The 16,110-nt window shown below is 38.5% G+C and overlaps 1 protein-coding gene across 8 annotated transcripts in view; it reads left to right on the plus strand.

Moving 5' to 3' along the window:
• Positions 1–16,110, plus strand: part of GPR141 (G protein-coupled receptor 141) — a 63,868-nt gene that overhangs the window by 15,505 nt on the left and 32,253 nt on the right. For 2 of the 8 annotated variants that reach the window (XR_004183254.1, XR_004183255.1), the window contains exon 2: positions 5,932–8,873. The exons of 3 other annotated variants lie outside the window; for them this stretch is intronic. The gene's annotated coding sequence lies outside the window, so the exon portion shown is untranslated. Of the gene's footprint in view, positions 1–5,931; positions 8,874–9,950; positions 12,316–16,110 lie in introns of those variants that run through there. 3 more of the 8 variants (XM_021935884.2, XM_031665368.1, XM_031665364.1) reach the window with 2 other exon arrangements.

Genomic DNA, 16,110 nt, shown 5'->3' on the forward strand with positions numbered 1-16,110 from the left:
CTGTTATGTACATTAGGTATTTCTCCTAATGCTATCCCTCCCCCAGCTCCCCATCCCCCAACAGCCCCCAGTGTGTGATGTTCCCCTCCCTGTGTCCATGTGTTCTCATTTTCAACTCCCACTTATGAGTGAGAACATGCAGTGTTTGGTTTTGTGTTCCTGTGTTAATTTGCTGAGAATGATGGCTTCCAGCTTTATCCATGTCCCTGCAAAAAACACGAACTCATCCTTTTTTATGGCTGCATAGTATTCCATGGTGTATATGTGCCACATTTTCTTTATCCAGTCTACCATTTATGGGCATTTGGGTTGGATCCAAGTCTTTGCTATTGTGAATAGTGCTGCAATAAATATGCGTGTGCATGTGTCTTTATAGTAGAATGACTTATAATCCTTTGGGTATATACCCAGTAATAAGATTGCTGGGTCAAATGGTATTTCTGGTTCTAGATCCTTGAGGAATCACCATACTGTCTTCTACAATGGTTGAAATAATTTACACTCCTACCAACAGTGTAAAAGCATACCTATTTCTCACCATCCTCTCCAACATCTGTTGTTTCCTGGCTTTTTAATGATCACTATTCTAACTGGCATGGGATGGTATCTCATTATGGTTTTGATTTGCATTTCTCTAATGACCCATGATGATGAGCTTTTTTTCATATGTTTGTTGGCCACATAAATGTCTTCTTTTGAGAAGTGTCTGTTCGTATCCTTTGCCCACTTTTTGATGGGGTTGTCTTTTTCTTGTAAATTTGTTTGTGTTCCTTGTAGATTGCAAATTTTTTTTTTTTTTTTTTTTTTCTGTGCAGAAGCTCTTTAATTAGATCCCATTTGTCAATTTTGGCTTTTGTTGCCATTGCTTTTGGTGTTTTAGTCATGAAGCCTTTGCCCACGCCTATGACCTGAATGGTATTGCCTAGGTTTTCTTCTAGGGTTTTTATGGTTTTAGGTTTTACATTTATGTCTTTAATCCATCTTATACAAAAGTTAATTTTTGTATAAGGTGTAAGGAAGGGGTCCAGTTTCAGTTTTCTGCATATGGCTAGCCAGTTTTCCCTACACCATTTTTTAAATAGGGAATCCTTTCCTCATTGCTTGTTTTTGTTAGGTTTGTCGAAGATCAGATGGTTGTAGATGTGTGGCATTCTTTCTGAGGCCTCTGTTCTGTTCCATTGGTCTATATATCTGTTTTGGTACCAGTACCATGCTGTTTTGGTTGCTGTAGCCTTGTAGTATAGTTTGAAGTCAGGTAGCTTGATGCCTCCACCTTTGTTCTTTTTGCTTAGGATTGCCTTAGCTATATGGTCTAGAGGAGTCAGGTATGGCTGTATTTCTGTAAAGTGAGCCAATAGGCCTCAGTGGCAACTCGGGACAAAGGGGATGAAGCACCTTGTAGTGGTGAGTCTAGACCCTGGGATGGTGGGGCTTAGCAGCATCCCAGTCTCTGTGAGAGCAGGTACAGTGGCAGCAAGTACCCCAGAATGGTGGGGCACAGCTGTTAGGGCCCTGCGGGAGCATGAAGCAGCACACCAATGACTCTACTCCCTCTGAAGAGAGGTATCTCAGTAGTTCAGACTCTAGCGGACTAGTCCAACTCCAGGGAAGCAGAATACTAGAGTTATTTTGCCTGTAGGATGGGGTGTCTCAGCTGTTTTTCTTGGATATAGGGTATCTTGTCAATTCAGCCTTAGATGTGCAGCTTCTTAGCTTGAAGTCTGTAAAGGCACAGAGTTCCCAAGGGCAAAGTGCCACTTCAGCCAGTCCTGGAGGGCAAGACTAGTCTAGATGACTCAGGCACCATTTCCTTGGGATATAGGGCACTGTTTCGGCTTAGGTACTGCAGTGTATGACCACTTCAGACAGTCAAGGCACCATTTCCTGGGAGGCAGGTTGTTGCTTCGACTTAGACTTTGGTGAGGTATGACTGCCCTGGGCAGCCAAGGTACTGTTTTCCTGGGATGTCTGGCATTGTTTCAGCTCTGAAACCTGTGTCAGGGCACAATAGTAATCAGAAGGGATGAGAGGCAGTGTGCAACTTCAGTATTGGTCCTGTGGGACAGGTGCAGCAGCGACTGGGAGGGGTTTTGGAGCAGCTCTGCCAGGGCACTTTTTCCTTGGGAGGCAGTGCACAGCCTTGGCTTAGGCCCCTCGGGGCAGGGTGCAGCAGTAACCGGGAGAAGTAGATTAAGCAACTCCACCAAGGCGCCATTTCCTCAGGAAAGACTGTGCTACTTGAGCTCAGGCCCCAAGGGGCAGGGCACAGCAACAACTGGAGAGGTAGATGGAGCTGTTCTGCTGAAGAACTGTTTTCCTAGCAGGGAGCGTGCAGCTCCAGCTCAGGCCCTGTCTTAGTCCATTTGTGTTGTAGTGAAGGAATATTGAGGCTGGGTAGTTTATAAAGAAGACTGGTTTATTTAGCTCATGGTTCTGCAGCCTGTACAAGAAACATGGCAGGTGTGCAGATCACATGGCAAGAGAGGAAGCAAGAGAGATGGGGAAGGTGCTAGGCTCTTTTTAACAACCAGCTCTCAGGGAAATTCTCATGAGAATTAATAGAGCAAGAATTCACTTATTACCATGAGGACAGCACCAAGCCTCAAGTTCATGAGGGATCCACCCCCATAACCTTAGCACCTCGTGTTTGGCCTGGATTCCAACATTGGGGATCAAATTTCAACATAGGCTTAGAGGGTCAAATACCCAAACTACAGCTCTACCCTAAGGGTAGAGCTCAGTGACTGGGAAGGGTAGATAAAGGAATTCCACTAAGGCACCATTTTCCCAGCAGGCAGTGTGCAGCGTCAGCTTAGGGCCCTGAAGGCAGGGCACAGCCACTACTGGGAGATGTATATGGAGCTGTTCTGCCAAAGCAGGGTTTCCCCAGTGGGGATTGCACAGCTTCAGCTTCAGCTCCAGACGAGAGGGCAGAAGAAGGAGCAGGTAGAGTGGTTCCACTGTCACTTGGCCTCCAGGGAAGGGTGTAACAGTTGCTCACAGCTCAGCTTGTGGATATCAGGCCACAGAATGGGGGTGGTTCCATGGCAGCTTAACTTCAGGGATGAAGGGGCCCCCATAGCTCCATGCCCCTGGAGCAAGACACACTCTAACACAGTTCCAGTTCCGAAATGGCATAACAGTAGCCATGCAGGCCACTGGGGGTGGGACACTGTGTTCACTCCTTCTTTGCTAGGAGCACAGCTGTGTGAACTCCAGGCAGCTCCCTCAGCTCGACTTAATGCCTGTGAGGACAGTAGAGACCCACTGGCAAGGTCTGTAGATGTTCAAAGTGTGGATGAGGTTGGCGAGGGTTCTCTTGCTCACCTTTCTGACAATGGGAGAAATTCCTCCTCGCTCCCAGCTGATCCTGGCTGGGGGATGGGATGTAGGAGTCCCTGGCTGGGGGATGGGATGTAGGAGTCCCTGTGTTTCCTTCTGTTCTCTATGTGGGTATCCTAAGTTTCTGTGTTCATTCAGGTTTCTGTTACTTCTTTAAGCAACTCTGCCACTCTGCTCTAGCTATTTTTATTAAAATGTAGTTATGTATTCATTGTTTTGTCTGTCTTTGTGGTGAGGACATGTGCTAGGGGCTTCTAGTTAGCCATCTTTCTGTCACTCAGCTATCCTTTCTCTTTAAACACTTCCATAGTGTTTGAATTAAAAAATGTATATTGACAAGCCAACATGTCATGTTGTCACTGTGTGGCGGTTATCCCCTGGTTATCTCTATTCTACTTTCAGTCTCTATAAATTTGACAATTTTAGGTCCCTTGTATAAGTGAAAGCATATAGTATTTGTTCTTTTGCTTAAACATAAATTCTTGCATCTGTTCTTGGAGTCACAGGAAAAAATAAGTTACCCATATACCTTGGCCTCTAGCCACCTCTGGTTTGAAAGTACAGACAATCCCCCATTTAAACAATGATTGACTTACAAGTTTGCAACTTTATAATAGTGTGAAAGCAATACTCACTCAGTAGAAAACAGACTCTGAATCTTGACTTTTGCTTAAAAGTCATTTATAATAATGTTATTATAAAATAGCTTTGTGTTAGATGGTTTTGCCCAACTGTAGGCTAATGTAAGTGTTCTAAGCATGTTTAAAGTAGTTGAGGTTAAGCTATGATGTTTGGTAGGTTATGTATGTTAAATACACTTTCAACTTAATGGTATTTTCAACTTACAGTGAGTTTATAAAGACAAAACCCCGTTGAAAATTGAGGAGCATCCATATTGGAATCTGGTCTAAGAGTACCCTGCTATGTGCTTTTCATGCATTACTTCCCACTATCCTCCACCTGTTGCTCCTGAAAACATATATTGTCTGTTCCCTTCTTTGGAATGTTATGATCTATGCCTGTCATTCAACCACCTCATTTTCCTCAGTGCAACTTGTCATTCGACCCAGTACAAGGACCACTGATGTGCACATATGGAATAATTCTCATTTCTCTATGTCATTTAGTATAATGGCACTCATATAACACATCATATGCTGCCTTACAAAGATAATTTTAGTTTAGGTTTAATCTTATTATTTGGTTGTAATCTCCTTGTAGAACAGGATCCAGTCTTTATGCTACGTGATGGCCTTGCTTAGAGATTTAGATATGAGATGCAATAATTTTTTAAGAAGTTAAACAATTGTCACATTAATTTGATGCCTACTCTCTCTCTCCTCTCCCAGTCACCCTTCATACTCATTTCAGATGCAGTAAATTTGACACAAACATATATAGGCTTCCTTAATTGAGTTTTCTGGAAAAAATTTTAATAGTAAAATAGAAATTATTTTACCTAATTTACTCTTTATAATACCATAGATAGATAGAGAGTGAGAGAGAGAGAAATTCAAAGATATTTTTATAACCCATGCATTCCAGGAGGTTATAATTAGTTAGAAGGACACAATTTATATATGTAAAACTAATGCCAAGATCAGAAGACTTTCTGAAATTCTATACTTGTAAAATGCTTTATGATTTATAAAGAGGAGGTAGAAGTAATAATTCTTATTTTACTGTTTTTTCCCCAGATATTTAATTAGGAGAAATTACAAGTTAAGTGTCAAATTTTCTTCACGGGAACAGATCTAAAACAGGCCAATTTGGAGACATTTGCAGAAAAACAGAGTGATTAGATAATCTTTGTTAGCATAAATGGAAAAAGAACATTGAGTAAATATCATTAACCAAATGACTGAGTGGGTAGTTAGTTTTGTAGCTAGTTTTCTAGAATATGTCCTAATACCATTAAAGTTTATTTTTAAAACTTTAAAGCCTTATAATGCAAATGGAAAAGTCAAGGCTCAAGGTCACCTAGCCAGTCAGGAGAGTGAATTTTGACTTCAAGCTCTAAGTGTGTCTCAGCAGCCTCCACGCTCAGGCATGAGTTATGGATGTGGACCCTGAACGCTGAGGTGGTTTAGGAAGGAGGGAGGTCAGTGAAGGTGGAGAGATCAGAAGGTTGACTGTTCACTGAGTCTCAGTGTACAGATGGCATTTGGATAAACAACAAAGAAATTGACACTCAGGCACATTAAGGCAGTGATTCTCAAAGGGGGTTTGTTTCAGAATCACCTGAACCACTTATCAGCACCAGTTTCAAGGTCTCTCCACAAATTCTAATCCAGTGGTCTGAGAAGAGGCTCTGGGCACCAGGGATTTGATTAATCTCTTTAGGTGATTATGAAGGCTAGAGGTTAGGAGCCCGGTTATCTCTCATCTTGTCTCCTAATCTTGTATAGTAAGTGCCAATACCAAGGACATAACTAACAGCTGCTCTGAGGGCTTAACTTTAAGAAAGGGAGGACTATTCAGAGACAACCTGTGCATCCTGGCCACCATGCCTGGCAGCATGGGATACATACAGGAGGTTTATGCCACAGGGGGATATACAGGCTAGTAATTTTATTCCTTATTTCCTAGATTTTCTTTATAAAAACAGTGATGATTCTGTCTGCTATTGTGTACTTTAAAGAAACAAGCTAATCTGCCATATTCCAGATGCATGGCCTTGGTCAGCTTCAACAAGCCTCAGATTCTTGTGTAAGTAAAAGGAAGAGAGTGATATCTAACTCAAATGAAAATTGTGAGGATCGAAAGTAATAATGTGTGAAAAATGCCTAGGACAGAGTATTATTCAAAATTATTACCCTTCTTCCCCACTACCACCATTGTACAGTTTTTAGTTTTTATAACATCTATAAATCAAACCAAACTATCCTATCTCACTATTCCATCAATCAACGACTTTCAGCCAAAGGCCACGAGAACGTGTGTGTAGGGCCTATGACTCACTGTAGGGAGGGGAAACACACGCCATGGGGAATCTTGGGGCAACTCAGCAAGAGAGTGTTAGAAACAATCTATGGAAGGATTTGGGTTTTGGTTGGGTGACTAGGGAATGTGGGGATTTGCTATGTATTGGATGCTCTTTGCTGTCAGAAGGCAGGGACAAATTTATGGTTACGTAAAGAAATGTCAGTCACCAATTTTAACCAGAAAAGGGGGTGTTTGGTATTTTATGAGTGGCCCAATGACCTTGTTTTTGTCTGTGCTTAAACAAAAGTGTGCAGTAGACTTGTTTTGTACCACTTTGTCATGGCCTTAGAGTGATCTTACTTGAGCTGCTCTCTTTTTTTTTCTTTATCACATCTGAAATAAAAGAAAATGTAGGAGCAAAGCTGATATACATTTGAATTATGGAAGGTGGAGAAGTGTTGAGACACTGAACATTTGTTGAGCAGTTTCTGTATCCTACATCAAGATAAACTTCGATGCTTCTGAGAATCTCACATGTATATTATCTACATAAGGTGGGATTTGAAGCCAGATCTATCTGACTTTTAACCACCAAAACTCCCAGTCTGGTGTGCTGTCCCCTTATTGAGCTGTGCTTTGGGCACCATTAGAGCATGTGAATGAATTCCTGCCTGTCTGTTGAAATGGCTTGCCTTTGACTTTACTTACGATAGAAAACATACTTTGATCTAGAATCAGGGATTGGCAATTTTTTTTCTATGAAGAATCAGATAGTAAATATTTTTGGTTCTGTGGGCCATAAAGTTTCTAGTAGGACTACCCAACTGGCAATGTAGTGAAAGAGTGGCCATAGATCATATGTAAACAAATAGGTGTAGTTATGATCCAATAAAACTTTATTTATAAAATCAGGTGGCAGGTGGAATTGGGCCCTTTGGCTATAGTTTGCAAACTTTTTATCTAGATGATAAGTAAACAAAGATCCCAAATGAACTTGGGTTTTTAAAAATGTGTTTAACACATTTAAAGTTGCTTTGAATAAGTAAATATGTGTAATAAATATAAAATAAATATGAACAAATAGACGTGTTGTGAGGTTTTGGTTTTTCAGGGATTTATTAATTTATATATAATTTTTAAAAACGCTTATTTCCAAACACAACAGAGAATCAGCATGGTGCCTCATGCCATTTGCTTTTTCCATCTGTATAGTGACAACTGGATCTTGTGAGGCCAACGTGTTTATTGAATAGTTTTTCTGTCCTTCAGTCTATCAGGCACCATGCTTGGCCCTTCCTTTCATTATTCCTTAAAGGATAACTCTTGTTTGCTAAACTGAAGCTCAGAGATGCTGAACTATTTGTCCTCGGTCATCCAGATATTGTGGTAGAACTAGTGCTGAAACTCACACTTTTTCCACTATACCCTATCCTTAATTATTATAAATTATTCAACTGGTGCTCTGGGGCATAAGATCTTTGGATCATCTTCTGAATCATCAAACTAAAATGATGTGATCAGATTGAATTTAGTGCAGAGTGTATTTTGTTATATTTAAATTTTTTGAAAACTTAGAATTAGAGGCTAAATGTGGAAATTAGAATTCAGTACCATAGTGTTGGAGGGCATTGCATATTGAGCCTCAGCATGCTAATTTCCTTTTTATATATTCCTCTTTCAGCAAAGCGTAGCATAATAACGCCACCCGAAAACCAAGATCATCTACCACCACCGTGTCAGATTGTCTCCACTGTAGCTTGACGGTAGAAAGATGAAGTAAGGCATATCATGAGAGAGATTTACTCTGAACCTCTCCTACCACATGCTATGCCACTGATCTCAGTCAAAAGGAATTTTCAACTAAAATCTCCTATTCGCTGAATATAGAAAACAAATACAAACATGTATAGGTAACATGTAATGGTACAGGTACCTTCTTATGATTTCATGTTTATAGTCAAAAAACACACAATGATATTTTTCATGCAAATTAATTAAAACAACCTCCTAGTCATATAATGTTTACATTCATTTATACCATATACCCGGCTTCTACATATTTCTATGGATAAATATGAAAGATATCCCCAAAATATCACAAGTATATTATATATGTAAGATGAAATTTGAAGCCAGATCTTCAAATCTTCAAAACTTTAATATTGCCACTAAACAATATTCTCTTTTAGAAGAGTCCAACCTATATTTTTCTCCTACCACCAGCCTGGTAAACTCATCTGCCCCAGGAAATGGTGTCTGATTCACCTGAGTGTGGATGCTTTATTCTTCCAGTCTAGACAGGATTTGCATCCTTAGCTTATGCTGAAAAGTGAGCATATACCCCTTGTGCATGGAACTATGTCATTGTGGTAGGACATTGTTAGAGTGAACATACTCCTAGTAGTTCCATTTGCAAACCTTGAGACAATACATCTTACGATTCATCGTGATTTGGCAAAGAAAATTCTTCCAAATGCTTCAAATGGAATGTAGAAGAAAATGTATGATTATTTTTCCTAAGTCTCTTTCTTTCTCCAGTACCTCACTGTATATTCATTTATGAAAATAGTAATAACTATTAATAAAAGGAAATATAAATCATAATAGATAAATGGTCATCCATATATTTCTCACTTCAATGTTCGAGTGGGTTGTTGGGAGAGGAATGGAGGGAGACTTGCTTCATGACCCAAGGAAAGGCCTTTGAGAAGCACCACTAGATCTCAGCTCAATTCTGTCTTCCGTTCTATTCCACTTCCTATGCAGACTTGCCAGATTTAGAAAATGAAAACATAGGACTCCCAGTAAAATTTGAATTTCAGATAAATGGTAAATTTTTTTTAGTACAACTTTGTTCCAAATATTGCATGGGGTACTTATACAAAATAATCATTTGTTGTTTGCCCGAATTTCAAATTTAACTGAGTATCCTGCATTTTATCTGTCAACCCTACACACAAATACTTAAGGCGCTGAGTTTTCATGTGGAGAGTTTTCTCGTTCAACAGAATTGGATTTAATTTTCTGCACAACCACGCACAAGCCTTTAGAAAACTTGCTTAACCTGGAGCTAATAATTCATATTGTAGAGTTGTCATGAGGATTAAATGGAGAGAATGCAAATAAATCTCCTAGGTTCAGGTTAGGATTCAGCAGCTGCTCAAAAAACATTAGGTAAATGTTTATTTTCTTTTTGCCTCTCAAACTTACTTCAGTGCTCTCCTAACCTTTCTGAGAAGAATAAGGAGCTCCTCCCTTTTCCTTTTTAACAGGCTGTACTTATTTCTGTTGCAGCAACCTACATGGTTTAAGGCTTGTTTCGTAATAATGACATAGACATATCAATTTCTTTCTTGTTTGGTTTGTGTTTGTCAGACATAACTTTATAAGATTTTTTTTCTTTCAAAACTTTCCAAGTCATCTTATTTAAAACATGTCTAAATAATGGCCTTCTAAAGCAATTTTTAGACACAAAGTCTGATTTTAAAAATCTTATTTTTAACTGTAGAGTTTGGTACACAAATTATCTATTGAATAATATGTACATCTATTTCTGCCTTTTAATTTTTTGTTTACTATTTGTCTATATTTTTGTAGGTTTTATATTTTCTCCTTTCTTCCTCTCTTTTCCCTCCTTTCCTCCCTCCTTCACTTCTTTTTTTATTCCTTCCTCTCCTTCCTTCATTTCTTTTTTCTTAATTAAGTAAGCTTTTTTCTTCTTTACTTCATTTTTTACCTTTACTAGTTCAGAAGATATACACTCTATTTTTACTCTTTTATTGTTGTCAAATACAAATTTTCACATTAATTTAAGAAAATGGAAGTTAAATAATCTTACTTTCTTCTCAAACAATACACGTCTCAGAACACATAGACAGAAAACCCCCCCGAAGTCATATAATATTGTTGCCTGGTATTTTAGTATTTTCTTATATTTTAAACTGATAAATTAGATATTATTGATTCATACAAAATATATTTGCCCAAATATTTACAGTGTTTTGGAGTATAACATTTCTTCATTTATTATTCGATTTTCCTTCTTGTATAACTTTCATTCTTTTTCAAATGTGTCCTCCATGTGTACCTTTAGTAAGGGTAAACTGGTAGTATTATCTTTCCATTTTCATTTGTATAAAAGGTCTTTATTTTGCTCACATTCTTGAGAGAATTATACTGGGTACACATTGTAGGTTGATTATTATTTTCACTCATTTTTTAAAGATAATAGTCAACTGTCTTCCTGCTTCCACTGCTACTTTTAAGAAGCCACTTGACTGTGTAGAGGATTTTTTTCAGTGGTCTGTCTTCTCTAACTGGCTGCCTTTAATATCAGCTTCTTTTTCCTTAGTATTATTTGGTTTCACTATGCTGTGTCTAAGTATGATTTCTTTTTATTCACCCTGCTTAAGAACTTTTGACCTTACTGAATCTGATGATTGATATTTTTCATCAACTCTGGAAATTTCTCAGTTATTATCTCTCGAAAAAATTGCCTTTACTTTGCTCTCTTTATCTTCTACTCTGGAACAAATTTAACCTCCATGTGACTTCCTTTTTGTAATTTTCAGTTTTCTTACAGAAACATAGCATAGTTGCTAAGAAACAGAACTGAGTCCAAACTCTCTAGGTTGAAATGATGCCTTTAACTCTTAGTAGGCATATAAATTTGAGCAAGTTTCTTAAGCTTTCTGTGCCTCGGTTCACTCAGTTCTAAAGTGGAGGAAGTAATAGTATCTACTTCATAGGATTGTTGTAAGGATTGCAAGATGAAATATGTGTAAAGTGCTAAGAAGCTTGAACAGTGTGCTCTTATTTAGTTTTTGTGTTGCACTCTGAACAATTGTTTTCATGTCTATTATATGGTTCACCAATTTTTATTTTCTCTTTCTAGTTCTATTAGTATATTTTTCACTTTCAAAAATACAATTTTCCAAAAGTAATTTTTTGGTTATTTTTCAAAATACCTATTCATTTTTGAAGATCGCTTCCTTTTAATATATTACATTATTTTATACATGTATATTTACATTGACATTTGCTTTTGCCAGTTACCTTCTGCCAGATACCCAGAAACTCTGGGCCATTTCAAACTAAATTTTCAATATGGGGTTTTTTGAGACCCAGTGATAGTATAGATTCCTTTGTCCAAACTCTGACAAGGCGGTCTTATGATTATGAATTTTTGTGGGGAGAATATATTTTTTCTTTTCCACGCAAAGCTAAAACTAGGACAAGTAAGTAGACTGTGTCTTTCCCTGGAGTGGATTTTTTTCCCGAGTGTTTTCCTTGTCTTAGGTTGTAGCTTTGTGTGTGTATTAGTCTGTTCTCATACTGCTATGAAGAAATACCCAAGACTGGTTAATTTATAAAGGAAAGAAGTTTAATTGACTCACAGTTCCGCATGGCTGGGGAGGCCTCAGGAGACTTACAATCGTGGCGGAAGGCATCTCTTCACAGGGTGGCAGGAGAGAGAATGAGGACCCAGTAGGGGAAATGCCAGTTGCTTATAAAACCATCAGATCTTGTGAGAACTCACTATCATGGGAACAGCATGGGGGAAATCACCCCCATGATTCAATTACCTCCCACTGAGTTCCTCCCATGACACATGGGGATTGTGGGGATTACAGTTCAAGATGAGAGTTGAATGGGGACACAGCTAAACCATATTAGTGTGGTTGAGTCCAATCTGACTTTACACTTTATATGGGGCCCAGGCTTTGTCCCTGTTGTCCTGTGTATATGGGTCTGTTAACAGGAAAGATCTAAGTCTCCAGCATTGATGAATAACTTCAGGGCTGCCTCTGCTTTTAGTACTCACTTACTAGCTTACCTTTCTTGATTTATGTATTACTAAATTATTCTTTTCTACTAAGACTTTATACTTATTTTTAACTCATCCATGAATTTTTAAAAGATGTTTAAAAATTATTTTTGGCATTTTAGGGTACTTTCCACTGTGAACTGAGGTCAACACTTACTGACTCTGCCTCAAATTCCACATCAGAGTTATTGCTGTATTCTCAGTGACAAGCTCAATACTTGGTATGCAATAGCCACTCTAATAATACTTATTAAATGAATAATTATATGTATAGTTGAATGTAACCCTGGTATTATTTAGATATTTCTCTAAAAACCCAAGGAAAGCTTACTTTGACATTGAAGACAATTAAAATATGTTAAATTTAAAACATTCTATTAAAACTCCGAAGAGAATACAGGCCTCAGTCTGCAACTTTAGGAATTTTTATTGACTTCAGATGGGCAGTCCACAATTCAGGTGTTTGCTCTTTTGAAGAATATTTTTCCATAGAAAATAATACTCTAAATGTTGGTTTGATCACCAGACTAAATGGTAAAACCTATATCGCTGATAAATTATTTACATCACAGCATAAATCCATCTAAAGAATGTATTCTCCATTTATAATATTATTTCTATGACCACAGTAGAGAAAGGAAATGCTGGGGACTGTGACATATCAGTTGGATTCTGGCTTAGGCTAGTTGTCTGAAGGAAAGTATGTCTGCAAATCTAGGGTTTTTACATTGGAAATTGCTTGCTGGCCTCTTCTCAATATGTTGAGAAAACATATTGAGGGCAAGAAATAAAGTGAGTTCTGTGACTTAGTAAACCTGATTTGAAGTGACAATGAGATGGGGGTCTGAGAGAAAAGATACCAAAGCCTGAGGTTGAAAATTCAAATTTGCAATTGAGAAAATGGTTTTCATCCTGGGATGCCCATTGAAAATATCTGGAGAGCAATAAAAAATATAGACACCTATATGGTATTCCCAGAAGTGAGAACCACGTGTCACTATTTTGCAAAAGCTTCCCAGGCAATTCTATAGTGCAGCCAGAGTTGGTGCATCAATCTGGATGTCATGAGAAAACTGAAACCACTCCAGGTATTTCAAACAGGAAAGGGGTCTAATGTAGGGAATCAGAGGCTGCAACAGCATTGAAAGGGCTGAGAGAGAAAAGAGACCAGAAAAAGCTGCTGCTCCTGTTCCAGAAATCAGGAAATGCAAGAATCTTTAGAAACTACCACTAAAGAGGGCAGCTGCTTTGCTCCAATGTGGGTGGTTTAGAAGAAGCCTGAGACCCACTGGTGAACTACAGGTCTCGTTTCTCCAGAAGCTCTCTGGCCTGCACAGTGTTTACACACATACACAAATAATGGCTTCTCTTTAGTTCTACCTGCAGCTGTCACAGTATCAGCTCTTATTATTCATGGCGTCTAACGCTAACCTTTGTGGCCAGGGACTCTACGGATGCACAGAAGGGACAAGATGGTGCAAGTCTGTCAATAGATTGAGAAATACTTGGAGAGCGTTTAAAAACCAGATTAAGAACCATTGGTTTGGGATAGATGAACTTCCAAAATTCAGAGCACTGATGTACTCTGTTGTATTAGTAAACTTTAAACAGCAAAATATTTGTAAAAGCATTTATCTAGATTCAAGAAGAAGGCTTGAGGTTTAACATTCCCAGTGAAGAGAACTTTTTTCAACCCTCCAGATTTCTGTAAGTACCAGGAGGAAGTGGAACTATCTCCCCCGACTCCCTACCAGAGTTCCTTCCACTCTTCTGGCAGCATTAAAGAATTCACAAATCAGTGGCAAAAAATAATTTTTAAGAGGATTCTAGCCAAACAAATTAAAGGCCACACTTGGCAGAGGCTCAGCTGAACCTGGTACTCAAATGGAGAGGTTTCATGATGGGGGTCATGAAAATGTGACTATACAAAAGGAAAATGTGTTGATACCAAAGTTCACATCCTTTGTTCTCCATACCATTGCCTCTCTATATGCAAGTGACAGTGTGAATTTTGTAGGATGTTTTTCACATACATTTTCTTTTCATATAAATCGTAATGATTGACTAGAGACCCTTACAAATAGCCTGGTCATGGACAAAGGAAAAGAAGAGCTGCCCCTTCTTAAGTCTGTGGTTTTCCCTCTTCTCCCTCCTGAGAGCAACCACCCACCCACCTGGTATGTTTTCTTCTGTTCCACTCCCACTGCCCCTTCCTCTTTCTCTTTCCCTCCAGTGCTTCCCTGACCCTCTTCTCCTTCCCTTTACCTCCTTCCTGTTAAAAAGTGTGTGGTGGTGGAGCCAAACAGAGCTGTGGTCAGAGCCTTTGGGATTCCTCAGGGGCAGGGTAACCTCAGGTACTGTGCCCATGAGAAAAAAGTCACCCTAGAGGCAGCCATCTGTATCCTGAACCTCCCAGAACTTCTACATGATAATAGAGTGTTTACTTCTTGACAAGACAATTCTAAGTATTTTTAAATTTAGTGCTGAGAATGGTGATTTGAATGTAGTTTGTACCTTACAAGTAGATAATGTTATTACCATTATCCCCATTTTATCAATGTAGGCTTAGAGAGGTCAAATACCTTGCTCAATTTCAGATAGCTACTATTCAAATCAAGTGGTATATATCCCACTGTACTTTGAGCTTCCCTGATTATAACATTTTTATGACTCTAGTTGTGGCATTATAATTTATGAAGGTCATTGATGAACTAGTGTCCAAATATCCTGGCCCTCTGAGGAAGGTATTGAAACCATACTATCTTTATCACTCTCATCAACAATAAGCATTTATCAAATGTACTCTCTATGCCAAGTCTTATTATGTATTTTATATAGATTATTCACATGCTTGTGAAACAGTACAAAAACTTTATGAAACAGGTAACATTATAATCATCCCAATTTACAGATATGGAAAATAAATTATGGAGATATTAAGTAAATTGCCCAAGATGGCCCAGCTAGTAAATAATAAAGGCAAGATTTTAGACTAGAAATGCTGGCAGATTTTAGAGCCAACGCTTATGATCATATACTACACTGGAAACTTTAGTTACTTGCCTGAAAAAGAAAGGATGACAGGACACAGAGGAAGATGGAGGTTGGGAGCAAAGAGAGAAAATAGGAATATTCAGTTGACAAGGAAATACCAACTAGAGAGGAAAAACAATTACATTGCAATGCTACGACAGGGTTTTTCTAGGAAGGCAGATTTCTGCACAATATGATAAAGGACTTTCCAGCAACTATTTTTAACAACACCACAGACTGCCTCTCAAAACAGAGTGTGAAGATTTTGACCTTGGAAATTTTCAGATGCTAAAGAAATTTCCTAAATTGAAGAGAACATTGGAGTGTATATGACCTCTAAGCTAATATGTGACCTCTTAGATGCTTTGGATAGACAAGTTAGCTCCTTGAAACCATCACAGCAGCCCGACAGATGTAATGATAACATTTTATAAGTGGTCATACTGAAGCATGATAAGGACAAGTGGTTGAACCCATGTAAATGACTAATCTAGTCATTGAACTCAGCTCAGAATCTAGTCTCTGCCAGCATTTCTAGTCTTTGCCAGCATTTCTTTCAAACTGCCTCTTGACAAATTGCTGCCCAAAAAAAAAAAAAGAAAAAAAGAAAAAAAAAAAAGCTGGCCAAAAGCAACCTGCATTTTAATTAAGCAGAGAGTTGTTCTGGAATTTATTTTTTGTGCTAGGAAGACACATTTCTTCCTTTATGCTGTAGTAGAACTACTGGAATGGTGGTGACCAAATAAGGTGCCATGTTCAGAGGGTAGTGAAAGCTAAAGCTGACCTTATAAGACCTGGGAAAAATGAGTACTCATCCTGTCTGAGAGCAATAATACCATGCTGTGCCTACAGCAAAGTCAGGGGTTCCCTCTGGGAAGAGGCAGATAACTCCAAGAAACTCAAGAGGGAAATCAGGGTGGCTTTCGTAGGATACTGACCTCATACAGACAGGGTCCTTTCGTGCATAACTATTAGTTTCATTA

The sequence above is a fragment of the Papio anubis genome, chromosome 4 (genome assembly GCF_008728515.1).
Source record: "Papio anubis isolate 15944 chromosome 4, Panubis1.0, whole genome shotgun sequence".
Taxonomy (NCBI): Eukaryota; Metazoa; Chordata; class Mammalia; order Primates; family Cercopithecidae; genus Papio; species Papio anubis.